The following is a 12,129-nucleotide window of genomic DNA, read 5'->3' on the forward strand; positions in this document are numbered from 1 at the left end:
GCACCTTTCCCGCATTCGCGCGAAATCATCCGGCCAAATACATTCAGATCTGTCCCGTTAGCGTTGAGCATCATCTGGACTATTTGTAAACGTCTCTTTATAATGGAGAATCCCTTGCCCAACAATGTCCGAGCTGCATTCACGAAAAGTCAACGTTGTGCAAATTTGAGTCTAAATTTCATTGTCGCAGTTGTACCCTCGAATTTATTTTTCTCCGCCATTAACGTCACTCCCTGACTTAACTTACACGTGCCTAAAATTACGTCACGGGCGCACAAGCATTTCTCAGTCTCTCCCCTTTTCATAATCCTCCGATATATGTCCAGATGCACAGTACCTACCAGGCAATACTGTAGATTTCACGCCCCCAGTAAAAAAACTTGTCATTTAATTACTTTGCAAAAATTTATTTAGGCCACAAACATATTCCAGCGAGAAGTGTGCTGTAGCAGAAGTCTCAAGTAGCATTTGTTGGACTAACTTAAGGTTCCTATTAATGGTGCCGAAAGCAACCACCTACTCCATTCTGGAAACATCCCCCTGGCTGTGGCTAAGCCATGTCTCCACAGTATCCTTTCTTTCAGGAGTGCTAGTTCTGCATGGTTCGCAGAAGAGCTTCTGTAAAGTTTGGAAGGTAGGAGACGGATACTGGCAGAAGTAAAGCTGTGAGTACCGGCCGTGAGTCGTGCTTCGGTAGCTCAGTTGGTGGCGCACTTGCCCGCGAATGGCAAAGGTCCCGAGTTCGAGTCTCGGTCGGGCACACAGTTTTAATCTGCCAGGAAGTTTCAACCACCTACTATTTAAAAGTGACAAAAATTAAAACACAGGCACAGGTTCGTCTCATATTTGAATTCAGCACGGGCATGTTTCTTACAAAGCTAGTGTGTGTGTGTGTGTGTGTGTGTGTGTGTGTGTGTGTGTGTGTGTGTGTTTGTGTTTGTGTCGAGGGGCGCAGTAAGAGGATGCAGCTAGCAGAACCCGTGAGCAGAGTGTAGCTTACGTCATCGGCCGCAGAGCACGCCCTTGTGACGAAGGCGTGCTGATTAACGCTCCAGTACACCGCGCAGATACAGACAGATTACGCCAGCTGCTCAGCTAAGGCAAGCGACGGAATACTTGAAAAAAGTTTGAAATCGTGAAAACGATTTACGAACACGCCCCCCTCCCTCCACTTTGCAGATTTAAAAAGTGACGGCGCGACCGTCTCTTTACATGGCAACACCGGAGCTGTTCCGCAGAGAGAGAGAGAGAGAGAGAGAGAGAGAGAGAGAGAGAGAGAGAGACTCAAGCGAACTAGCTTGAAGTCCACAGATATTTTCATTCTAAAGGCGAAACACGATTCGACAAGGCTTTTAGGCAAAAACCAACCAAGATTTCGTGTGAGGACCAAGAAGACATTGAAAGAAGATTTAATGATATAATATGGAGCTAATGAACCTTTGAGTACAGTATACCATTTCGCCGCTAAGACTAGTAGGGAAAAATGGTAGCCATAAATTTATAATGAAGCACAGATTACACAATAATACAAAAACAAGAACACTATTATATTAATCCTTTTTAGGCTCGCAACTCACGTTGATTTCAGCTTTCATAAATAATTTGAGGCTGAGTTATTTTTTTATATATTTATAATGGTTTCAACTATAATGTATCTGACACGCCGGACGTAATAGTGGCACCAAACTGCGACGGGAGTCATTAGATTCGAATACAGCCAACCCAAAATGCCATCAAACAGAATGAAGTTGCTGTGATGTTCATCGAGAAGGTTAAATGCATTGCTTAGTATGGATACAGGAGAATTTTTGAAAAACATCGAAAAAGAGACATTTCACACAACTTCGAATGAGGTTAGAAATCAAGAACAGCAAAGCAAATGCCGATTGATAATTTAAGTTCAATGCGTAACTTAGAATCTTATAAAGGTACTCTAGGATAACTGCTGTACAATATTTCCAGCATCATCCGAAGGCGCGTGAAATGTTTCTCGGCTATATATCATCTTACTTTTACACACATCATTTTACAAAACATTTGACTTTATTCATTTTTTATTTTTGGTTTTCTGGGACTATTCGGATTTTCGATTATTCCGATGGCTTCTGGTATCGACTAGATAAGATAAACGGTGTTCCACTGTGGTGACAGGAGCGAAAATGTGAGGCATGCACGACCAGATTAGTCGGTAACAGGATTTAGTGTCAGCTCCAGTGACATTCATTACCAAGTTTAGTCGCGATCAGAATACTATATAACCCTGAAGAATGAATTAAACGCACTAGGTATCGTTTTCCCATCCCTTTATGTTTCGGTAAATGAAGTACCGGATAACGTCGAGAAACTGGCTGGTAAATGATAAATAAATAAATAAATAAATAAATAAAAAATGGTCTGCTCAGAGTATTATGTGGACATTTTAACGCAAAGTTTTAGGTGGAGTGAGTGTGACTACCGTCCATGTTCAACGTCGACGGGCAATAACCACTCACAGGTGACAGCACTTGCGACGGAGGGTATATAAAGCACTACTGGACGTCTACTGGGTGGCGACAGAGGACCTTTCAGATTAATTACGTTTTATGCTCCATCGAACAGATTGCAAACATCCTGTAACTATCGTCGTGAGGGAACAGGTCGGAGGAGGAAGCTTTATAGTCTGAGTAATGTTTTGTGCCACTCCCTGGATGATCTCTTCATTCTGGAGAGGACAATCGATCAACTCAAGTATGGATCTGTTCTTGGGCCCATGTCGGAACCTAGCGCAGCTGGCCACGACAGTAGAGCCATCATGGTTCCGCATCCCTGACGATACCTTCCAGAATCTCAGTGACACTTACTGCAAGTGGTCCCGCGCAGCAAAAGGTGGTGGTTCAAGCTTTTTTTACAGGTCGTCGCAATGCGACTGGACTGTGTAATACCGCCAGAGGTCGGGCCTTAACTGCCACTTTTCCCACAACCAACGTAAATATTGAGCACTGCGTCGAAATCGTTACCAAATGCTTGTGTATCTCTGTTTGCTTTGGCTTGTGCGTTGCTCGTTTTTATTTTCTTATAATGAGATTAATGAAGAGACTAATTGTAGCGCGTCATTCGATTGATTACGACTCTCATGCCCCAGAATGTATTGGAGATCCCAACGACAGTGTACACGGTGGGGCAAGTGGGCAGGAAAACAATCACAGGGTACAAAGAAATAAAATAAAGGAAATACAACACTAACTTGACTATAGCAAATCTTTAAAGTGACCACTATTTTTTTTTCTTTATTGTAATTTTAATCACCTCATACAAGGCGGGCTGGCAGCTGCATATTACCCTGCTCTTCAGCCTGAGTAACCACTATTCATCTCTTGGCACTTTTGAGCCCTCGTCAGCAAGTTGCTGAAGCCGGATCGAAGTTGGACTGCTGAAACTTCTGCAGTCTCATCCAAAATTTTCTGCTGCAGTTCTTGAAAACTGCGAGGGTTGTTGCTGTACGCATCGAACTTGAGGGCTCCCCACGTAAAGTAATCGCACACCGCACACTGACAAATACGGTGACCTTAGTCGCCAGCTAAGGCTGCGATCAGACTGACCTCTGCTAACAACTGTCAGGAGTGAAGATTGTGCAAATGTGCTCCAAGGTTCGGTGTTAATCACGTGGCGAGCGTACACTTAGTATGCTCGTCACTGCGTGTCGTTATATGTATACATTCACGTCCTATCGTACCCACTCATCCGGATCACTTATTTGCCGCACACTGTTTAAGTTCCGCCGTCACAGAAGCACAAACCACGGGCATACGCTGCGAACCCCGCGAGAGGGGGTCGCGGGGTCTTCTTCCACCTCACCTGTTCTCTACCCTCGAGCTGTAGAGTTAGTTTATACTGGCTGCCGACTGCCACGTTATTTCTTAACTTTAGTATTTGTACAGAAACCAGATAGCTATCATAAGTGTCGAGGGGCATGAAAGGGAAGCGGAGGTTCGGAAGGGAGTGAGACTAGGTTGTAGCCTCTCCCTGGTGTTATTCAATCTGTATGTTGAGCAAGAAATAAAGGAAACAAAGGAAAAGTTCGAAGTAGGTACTAAAATCCATGGAGAAGAAATAAAAACTTCGAGGTTCGCCGATGACATTGTAATTCTGTCGGAGACAGTAAAGGACTTGGAAGAGCAGTTGAACGGAATGGACAGTGTCTTGAAAGAAGGATATAAGATGGACATCAATAGACATCAACAAAAGCAAAACGAGGATAATGGAATGTAGTCAAATTAAATCGGGTGATGCTGAGGGAATTAGATTAGGAAATGAGACACTTAAAGAAGTAAAGGAGTTTTGCTATTTAGGAAGTAAAATAACTGATGACGGTCGAAGTAGAGAGGATATAAAATGTAGACTGGCAATGGCAAGGAAAGCGTTTCTGAAGAAGAGAAAGTTGTTAACATCGAGTATAGATTTAAGTGTCAGGAAGTCGTTTCTGAAAGTATTTGCATGGAGCGTAGCCATGTACGGAAGTGAAACATGGACGATAAACAGTTTGGACAAGAAGAGAATAGAAGCTCTTGAAATGTGGTGCTACAGAAGAATGCTGAAGATTAGCTGGGTAGATCACATAACTAATGAGGAGATATTGAATAGGATTGGGGAGAAAAGTTTGTGGCATAACTCGACTAGAAGAAGGGATCGGCTGGTATTACATGTTCTGAGACATCAAGTGGTCAATTTAGTACTGGAGAGCAGCGGGGAGGGTAAAAATCTTAGAGGGAGACCAAGAGATGACTAATATACTAAGCAGATTCAGAAGGATGTAGGTTGCAGTAGGTACTGGGAGATGAAGCAGCTTGCACAGGATAGAGTAGCATGGAGGCTGCATCAAACTAGTCTCAGGGGTATCCCCAGGGTACTGTAAGTATTCTCTGCTGCTAGGCGTGTGTGTGTGTGGGGGGGGGGGGAGGGGGCGCGCTCTATTTGGACCACTTCTGCGTTGGATCAGGTGCAAGGTGGCAGAGGCCTTGGATTGGAAGGCGAAAGTGCTAGGCGGATTACGGTTGGGGCTGCGAGATGCTGTAACAGCGTGAACGTAACGGCGCGGAGAGAAAGCGGCGGGAGCAGCAGCAGCTGCAGGCAGGGGGACGTGCGCGGCAGTATCGGTGGCGCGGAGTGGCGTGGCGTGGCCCCGGATGCTGGTGGTGCTCCTGGAGCCGCCCACGGCGCGGCTGCCGGCTGAAATTCCAGCCGCCACGGCCCAGTGGCGGGCCGCGCACAAGCTGCCGTGACGGAGCCAGCCCGCCACGCCACTGCTCTGCTCTGCTCACGCGCTACCCGGCACACTGCCGCTAATCGGGCCACCGGCAACCAATTACAACGGGAGTAATCCATTTACGAGGCGTATCCCAAAACTTTGGTCTCGTGACCAATATGTAACGGACGATACGCCCGATCCAAGTATCACGTATCCAGCGCTATCTGCCGACTGTTTAGGAGACTACTGCAGTGCTGGCTTCATTCAGTAGTTGTTTGACAGTCGGTGAGAGCAGAAGGCAGTAGCCGAGACGAAACTACCGGCTGATCAAAAAGTGAGTATAAATTTGAAAGCGTAATAAACCACGGAATAATGTAGATAGAGAGGTAAAAACTGACACATGCTTGGACTGACATGGTTTTATTAGAACAAAAAAAAAAGCAAAATTCACGAAGTGTCCGACAGATGGCGCTGAGCAGCAAAACCTCAGTGACTGCGCGTGACAATCGTGTATAAAAGGAGCTGTAACGAGAGAGAGAGAGAGAGAGAGAGAGAGAGAGAGAGAGAGAGAGAGAGAGAGAGAGAGAGAGAGAGAAAATCAGATGCGCCAGCAGTCGCAGCATGTTGACGTTACCTGAAAAGGAGCTTGTAGTGAAGCTGTATTATCAGAATGGGGAATGTGCTAGTTCAGCGTTACGATCCTATCGCCATACGAAGGGGATTCGAATGGGTACAGGCCCGTTTACAAATGCAGCTGTGGCGACCCCGATTTCGAAGTTCGAAGCCACGGGTTGTTTAGACGATAGACCCCCTAGTGGCCGACCGAGCACAAGGCGTAATGCTGCTGAGAAAGTTCAGGAAGAAATGGCGGGTTTGTCTATGCACGGAGAAGTCAGCGCTCGTGCAGTCCCACGTCGCACCGGCATTCCATACACTACTGTTTGGTTGGCACTAACGCGTACTCTCCGATGCTATCCGTACAAAATCAATCGGCATCCTAAACTGTTACCTGGGGATTTAGTTAAGCGGAGGGAATTTACGGTGTGGGTGTTTTAAAAGATGGCGGAAGATGACGATTGGTTGAGTAGCGTGTTGTGGACCGACGAAGCTCATCTCACGCTCCGAGGGTCTGTCAACGCCCACAACTGCAGAATTTGGGCTACCGCAAATCCTAGAACTGTCGTGTAAACTCCATTGCACGACGAGAATGTCACGGTATGGGTTCGATTTACCACATCTACCGTTATCGGGCCTTTTTTCTTCGAGGAAATGCGTGATTCTGGTTTTGTAACTGCTATCGTGATAAACAGCTGCTGGAACGTACGATGTTTATGCACGATGGCACACCACCCCATATTGACAGATCTCTTGTGCGCGTCGTTTGGTGACGATCTTGCGCTCAGCCGCCGCTTTCGTCATGGTTGGCCTTCCAGGTTCCCAAACCTCAGTCCGTGCGATTGTTGACTTTGAGATTACCTGAAGTCGCAGGTGTATCGTGATCGACCGACATCTCTAGGGATGCTGAAAGACAACATCCGACGCCTATGCCTCACCACAACTCCGGACATGCTTTACAGTGCTGTTCACAACATTATTCCTCGACTACAGCTATTGTTGGGGAATGATGGTGGACATAGTGCATTTCCAGTAAAGAACATGCACCATCTATCGGACATTTTTTGAACTTCTGTATTTTTTGGTTCTAATAAAACCTTTATGTCATTCCAAGAACGTGTGTCAATTTGTACCACTCTGTACATTATTCTGTGATTTATTCAGTTTTCAAGTTTATACTGACACTTTTATCACCAGGTAGATCTCGCCAGCTGTGAAGCGTGTGGTGTGATGTGATTAGATCTTCACTGGCAAAACGATCTTCAGGTGCTGAAATCCATCGTGAGTTATGCTCAGTGTTTGGACCTGAAATAATGAATGACGTACATTTTCGACAATGGGGTCGACAATTTCAAGATGGCCGCGAGAATGTTCACTGTGAACATTTGAGTGCAGGTCCAGAATTCAGACCGACGCCTTCGTTGATCAAGCAAACCACAAGTGATCGACGATTGACGGTCTGGCTAATCAATTTAGAAGTGTTGCTCGAACTTAAAGTTACTGGATTTTCGCTGAACAACTTGGATTTCACTAACTGTGTCCGAGATAGGTTTCAAAAATGCTCACTGATCAGCAAAAAGAGCAAAGAATGCTTAGTGCACTGCAATATTTCTAGCGCTATTGACAAGATCAAGATTTGTTTTTCTACATTGTTACGGTCGACGATACGTCAATATCTTATACCAATGCAGAATCGGAAACTACAGTGAACGCAGTAAAGCCACTCAAATTCACCCTAGCCAAAAGTTTCAGCGATCCCCGTTTTAGAATCCAAAAGTGATGGCTAATGTCTCTTTCTGGGACGAAAAGGACGATCTTTTGATTTATTTCATGGACCGAGGATCAACAATTACAGCTGACGTATCCCGTGAAATGTTAATAGAACTAAGACGCGCGATACAAAGTTGAGGGGGAAACTATCGTCTGGCGTGATCCCGGTCCACAACAACGCGCGCCTTCACACTGTTGCCAGACCCAAGGAAAACAATCCCGATTTTCGCTGAGAACTTGTTGATCACTCTCCGTACCATCCCAACATTACACCAAGCGACTATTTGCTCGTTTTGCATTTGAATAAATGGCTGGGTGGAGAGCTATTTGAAAACGATGGCCTCAAGACTGGCGTTACCAATTGGTTCAATTTCCGGGCGACAGACTTCTGTGTAGAGGGGTTAAAGAAGCTGGTGCAGCGTTACGAAAGCTTATACAAGTGAACTTCGATTATATGGAAAAGCGAAGTAGATATGTAGTAAAATACTACTATCAACAAAAATCTTTTCGAATGAGCTTATTTTTTCACGATCAAACGGGTTTAGTTTTGGAATATGCGCCGGAAGTACGCCAGCCTAGATGTAATGGCGCTGATCTTCCTAAACCGGTGGTCGGCTCAGAGCAGAGTGATTTCCCACTATGGAAGGTGTTTTCCGACACCCAATGCAGAAAAACCTTTGGAAGTCCTTGCAGGAAGCAGCACCTTCTTTGAGTACTCTAACTGGCAGCTGGAAATGGCCAATGAGAAGGGCTATATTATGATCATGATTCTAACTACGTGAAAAGACAAAATTTCGTGGAGCAGTTTGTAGATGGCGAAATGGAGGAATAGGCCGATAGCCCTCGCGGATGTAGGTGGTGGCGTGAAGACACTGACACGATACATGAAATGCCTCCCGAAGCAGTACATAGTTTATATTATAAATACTATTAGTAATCTAACTGAATGACCTTTTGCACGCGTGGCCAGAGAGTAAATTATATATATCAGTAAATGCGATAAAAGTCAACAAAGTGTTATCTCTGAATTATTCTAAGTTGTTCATCACTTGTATTATACACACTACTTCTGTAAGTACTTTTAACGCTTGCCGGGGTAACAGCTTGCCAACAAACAATTGTCAACCATTTTCTACTACTCATGCAGATCGCTACTAACGGTAGCAAATGTTTCCAGATCTAACGAGAGCGTTGACCAATTTGCTCACTCGTCTGATGCAAAGGAATTAGAAGAGGGTACCTTAGAGGTAAAAACATCTGACATAACTTGCAGTAACTTACATTCCTGGACCCTATCAATGAAGGACAATTATATGCAGGTTTTAGTTTTTAGGAAGTAACGCCTCAGTACCTAAGTAACTAACCGAACATATCGCATTTAGTGTTATATTTAATCACTGCTTTTCATTTTAATTTGTAAATGATGTAGCTTAAGAACTAGTCTCGTTACCGAGCGATGTGGCGCAGTGGTTACCACACTGGACGCGCATTCGGCAGGTCATCGTGATTTGATTTTCCGTGATTTCCTAAATCGCTTTAGCGAACGCCGGTATGGTTCCTTCGAAAGGGCACGGCCGACATCCTTCCTCATCCTTCACTAGTCCAAATGTACCCAAGACCTCGCTGTTTGGTCCCCTCCCTCAAATCAACGAACCATCAACCTTGTCTTGTTCTTAATAAAGATTTATTTTAACAGGGCACTTGAAAATTACATACGCCCAAGTTAAAGGACAGCACACAAAATAATAAAATTAACAGTGTCAGTGGTATGAAATCATTTAAGAAATGTATTAACATGTCCGAAGAAAATGTGCTGATTATGGCTTCGTGGAATAACATGATTTCGCCGTGATCATAAGCAACTCTCTCTCTGTGTGTGTGTGTGTGTGTGTGTGTGTGTGTGTGTGTGTGTGTGTGTGCGTGTGTGTGCGTGCGTGTGCGTGCGTGTGCGTGCGTGTGCGTGCGCGCGCTATTAATTTATTGTTTCGTAGTTCTGTTCAATACCTCTTCATTAGTTACATGATCTACCCATCTAATCTTCACTATTTTTCAGTATCACCATATTTCAAAACCCTCAGTTCACTTTTGCAAATGGTTTATCATCCATGTTCCACTTCCATACCTGGCTACACGCCATACTGATACTTTCAGAAGGACTTCCTAACACTCACATCTATATTAGATGTTAACAAATTTCTGTCCAGAAACGCATTTCTTGCCATTGCCAGTCTAAATGTTCTCTCTTTAGTGCAGCGATCGTCGGTTACTTAGATGCCCAAATAGCAAAACTCATCTAGTGCCTAAAGTGACTCGTTTCCTAATCTAATTGCCTTAGCATTATCTGACTTAATTCTACTACATTCCATTATCCTTGTTTTGCTTTTGTTGACCATTTTACATCCTCCTTTCAAGATACTATACATCAGTTCAATTGTTCCTCCAAGTCCATTGCTGTCTTTGCGCGCGCGCGCGCACACGCACACGCCACTCAATCGTCTAACCACCACCACTCCAGGCCTTGAATGCAACACTCTTAAATTAAAAAAAAAGCTATGTTTGAGAGAACAAGATGTTTCGCTCGTGATCACGTAGAGATATCGGCTAGTCATAGCATGAGTGGTTGCATCGCATCGAGCGGAAGGGCCCATTGGAAGGACGACGACTGCTGTTTGTTCTTCAGGTGTAGAATGTAAGAAACGCCGGGCACGTTCTGCTGCGACGCGGCGAGCGCGGCACGTGCGTGCCACGTGCGGGCGATAAGACGCGAGGCCCAATCTGCAGCTGTCGACACGCGCGCCTGTGGCCGCTAATGACTCAGCCGGGTCTGGCCGTGCCAATTAGCGCCCTGCTGCGCTGCGAACGAGCGCCGCCTGCCTTTCACCCTGATAAGGGATCACTGAGCCCGCATAGGTCACTGCAAAAATTGCACTTTTGTTCTATTATGACTCGTGCGGAAAATACCCAGGGAGCATCACGAATAGTTTGTCACCTCTAACTTGATGCTAGAATAAAATTTTTCCTCGTTTTTGAACTGTACGAAATCAAACTGCGGCAGTGGTAGAGCTTAAGATTGCTCTGGGTTCTCACGCATACGATTCCCTTTAATCGACATGCCAGCACCACACCACTCTAGAGTCGAAGGAACCTGGCCTAGTCGCTGCGTTACTCTATTTGTGACCGTTTTTTCAAGGGATCGCCTGGCTTGAACTGACCCGCAAGACAAGGTTAAATTAACACGCAGTGACCACCATCCTGTAGCGAATCTGTTTTACTGAAAGTGTAGGCCGGGTGTCGTGCGCAGGAAAACTTCGCCCCTACGTACGGCCTGCCAATTCCTGATTACCTATAAATCACTTCTCAGAGTCCACATCCTTCGCTTTCGACTATGAAATGGTGTTCCAGAATAGCGGATATTTGTTGTGAAGGGAAAAGCAAAGTACGATGACTGTAGGGAAGGTCATCATGAGGACGCAGCAGTTTCATCGTCCTGAAGACGACCTGCAAATATTGTAGCAACAACGGTTTTGTTTTCTTGTTCTTAGTGCCAAAAATGACGTACCGTAATTCCCAAAAGGTCATGAAAAGAGACGCACATATAAACCACTCATTTCGGGAGGAGGGGGAAGATGGGAATGAAATTTCGAATCCCAATGACTCTCCCCACTTCGGTTTTGTGTAACAGTTTCCAGAGCAAGAACGCGTCCTGTTCATTTCTCAATTCTTCAACTGTGTTCCCTGACGCTAATCCTATTTACGTCCAGCGGACGTTAAATCATGAGCTTCCTTGCGGGTTGTATGGAGCAGTAACTGCGATCGAAGTGTTCCGCAAAGATCTATAAATAACATGGTCGTTTCTTTCGACATTCTGACGATGCTTTTTGCTTTTTAATTTTACGATTTCTGTGTTATTTGATTTAAAATTAGAGTAATTACTGAATAAAACAAGTTTATCTGAGTCTTTAAAATTTTATTACTCATCGAAACAAAATGGGTATTCCACAAAAGAACCTTGATTCTCAAAGTAGTCTGTCAGAGGGAAATTTTGGCCAACTCCAGATAGAGAGAGCTGCATCTACACCACTGTAGTCTCCGAAAATGAAGACAACGTTCCATAAGTCGCGTAAAATAGTTTAATATTCTCCACGTGATCAGGAGTAAAACACGTTTGTTACTTTTTGTGCAATAAGAAAGGAAGGAAGGACGATTGAATGTTGTCTGTTTAGTAGATGAATGTGACTGACTTTAGCCAACTTCGCCATACTAATTTCCCATTATTTATGCAGACCTATTCATGGTATCATTTACAGTGGATACACTGGAAGCGCGCGCACACAGTCTTGGGATCTGTGTAAGACTATACGCCAATGAACCGTACCGAACTGAAGTATGTTTCTAATCCACACAGTCTACACACAACAGGAACTGTCTGTATCTCTGGAACGGTTTACATGAATTGCTGATGCAACAGTGATGGCGCCACTAATTGCGGTGACGGGGCGCACGCGAAGAGTAATCTGATA

At 44.8% G+C, this 12,129-nt stretch overlaps 1 protein-coding gene across 4 annotated transcripts in view; it reads right to left on the reverse strand.

Annotated features, from left to right (window-relative positions):
* LOC126271991 (protein MTSS 2) overlaps positions 1 to 12,129 on the reverse strand; it is a 310,108-nt gene that overhangs the window by 153,121 nt on the left and 144,858 nt on the right. The gene's annotated exons all lie outside the window — the stretch shown is intronic.

This window comes from Schistocerca gregaria, chromosome 5, assembly GCF_023897955.1.
Source record: "Schistocerca gregaria isolate iqSchGreg1 chromosome 5, iqSchGreg1.2, whole genome shotgun sequence".
NCBI lineage: Eukaryota > Metazoa > Arthropoda > Insecta > Orthoptera > Acrididae > Schistocerca > Schistocerca gregaria.